Raw genomic sequence first — 2,442 nt, forward strand, 5'->3', positions numbered from 1 at the left:
AACTTGTTCGCAACCGTGTACCACTAATGAATACACCACTGATGCCAACTAGCTGTAGCTCACAAAGGCACATAGACAGGCATTGTAATCTGTCATATTTCTGAGCTGAACAGACATTTAAAAAAAAGAAAGTATGGCTAATTTAAATGTGTGCATTAAAGCCATACAATAAAACTGCACTACATTGTTGTGTAAGATCAGATCGTCCTTATTTTTGCTTGATCTCTCAGATTCCACTCTGTAAAACACTGGTGCTATTTCAATTCTTATTTAAAAACAGCCAGACACCCTAATATTACAGAAGTTAGAGAAGCTTTAAACTATAGCAACCAAATGACTCCTTATCTATTGAAGTATCATCAACCAATCCTTATGTCTAAAAAAAATAATAATGTTACTAGTTATTACAATCCTTGGTGATATTTTGTCAAAACACTTTGAAATACATTATAGCCTACTGTTGTAGTAGCTATTTCATTGTGTGCCTAAAATGTAACCATTACCAATATTATTTCTTCTTGACATACAGAAGTATCCCCCGTTTTGATACATCGGTGAAATACTTACCCAGGGTTGGAAGTGTGGCTGTAATAAACTGACCTAAAGATCTTTTTAGTAGGTTGATGCCAGGTATCCATTCTTGCCAAGTTGAGGTTCTCTGGCTACCCCCTCCCCCACCCCCCCACCCCTACACAGTTATACCAAGGAGAGAAATGTATTATTCCAAATAGTCTATAACTCCTATGGTATACAGTGGCTACGTCCCAATTATCTCTCCTTCCTCCTGACTACTCCCCACAAATCTAAACCCGTTGTATTGGTGGAGGCATGGGTCGTTAGAGGGAGTGTACATATGCCAGTCATTTCTTTTTCCAATTTATGAATGGAAGTGAACACCTGCACATTTCTAGAGAAAGGAGATATTGGGATGCACACCGTGCTCCCTTCACAGTGGGGTAAATCATTTTGCTTTGTGAAGCCTCAAAGGCTTCATGTTGAACTGGCAACGCTTGTATTTCTTTCTTTGGCAAAAAGTATTTTAAGTTGTGTTATAAATATGGTCCTGTTTATCTTGGGGAAAATGGATTGTAATGAATGGAAGGTTCCCCTATTAAAATTGTTTTTTATTTAAAGACTACCACTGTAATCCCAATGTCGGGAATAAAAAAAACTAGACTAAAATGTGTGCTTTTGATTTATTTATTTAAATGTGATATGAATCTTTAATGTTTTTTTTTTGTTGCTGCAAATTCAATTGACAATAATGTTTAATTTATTATGGTAAGCCAACTTTCCCAAATGTGATATCATTTTTTAAAAAGTGAAGTGTTTGGTTCAAGTGAGGAATTATATAGGCGTATTATTTGGGAGGCTAATTGTCTTGAATGGGTCGGCTGGCGTGTTACGACGTTCTGAGAGGCGGATCTAGGATTTTGAAGCGGGCAGAATCGCATTAGGTGAAACCAAGTTTGTTCTCAGGACAAGCCTGGTTGTAGCTATTGTAGGTGTGTTCGAGTCGTCAGGGACAAATTTGACATTAACTACCTATAGAATGTTCCTCTTTCTAAACCTGCTCCGAAAATGTACTTCTGTTAGTCAAAACCGGAAGACCTGCCCTGAGAGCAGGTGTGATTAGCCACCAATGCGATATATTGACTATCGTAAAAGTTAATGAAAACAAATGTGCTTGTGTCTTCATTTAAGGTTAGGCTAGCCCGATATGTACTCTTCCTTCGGGATTTTGGCAATGAGGTCCTTTGTCTACTTCCCCATAGTCAAATTAACTCATGGATACCATTTGTATGTCTCTGCGTGCGATTTGAAGGAAGTTGACAAAGTCTATGAGTATCTGACACGTCGTCATAGTGCTAACGCTAGTTAGCATTGGGTCACGGAAATACCTCTAACTTCCTCCATACTGGACAGGAAGTAGATACAGGTCCAAGGTCCATATGTTATATTCAGATGTAGACTGGCTCTTGCAGCCAAATACATTATCGAAACATTAATCGAGTCACAATTGCGACACGGTTCTAGAAACAAAGTCCTTTACTTTCATATCACATCAAAATAATTTCACAAATAGTGTTTTAACCAGCTTTATCGCTGTTGCAGCCGACACTATTTTTCAGTGACAACCCGTTTCTTGGCGGCCTTCCGTTACTACACACAGGTGTTTGGCAGCATGCTAGATAGTACAGGTGGTCCCTTTGTAACATAAAGATGAGACGGTGTGGGAACCCAAATAAAGGTGTGTGTCAATGTAACCTTTTTTTTTTGTTGGCAATTATTATTTCTCCCCGATATGAAAGATTTAAGATCCTACGCTTCGAAAAATGTTTAAGGTCACATTTTAAGAATATAAATGGTATAGGCGGGGTTTATGACTGTGGTAACTAGTGACGACCGAAGGGGAGCGGAACAGGAAGCTGAACCGGAAGT

The sequence above is a fragment of the Oncorhynchus clarkii genome, unplaced genomic scaffold (assembly GCF_045791955.1).
Source record: "Oncorhynchus clarkii lewisi isolate Uvic-CL-2024 unplaced genomic scaffold, UVic_Ocla_1.0 unplaced_contig_2149_pilon_pilon, whole genome shotgun sequence".
NCBI classification, from domain to species: domain Eukaryota; kingdom Metazoa; phylum Chordata; class Actinopteri; order Salmoniformes; family Salmonidae; genus Oncorhynchus; species Oncorhynchus clarkii.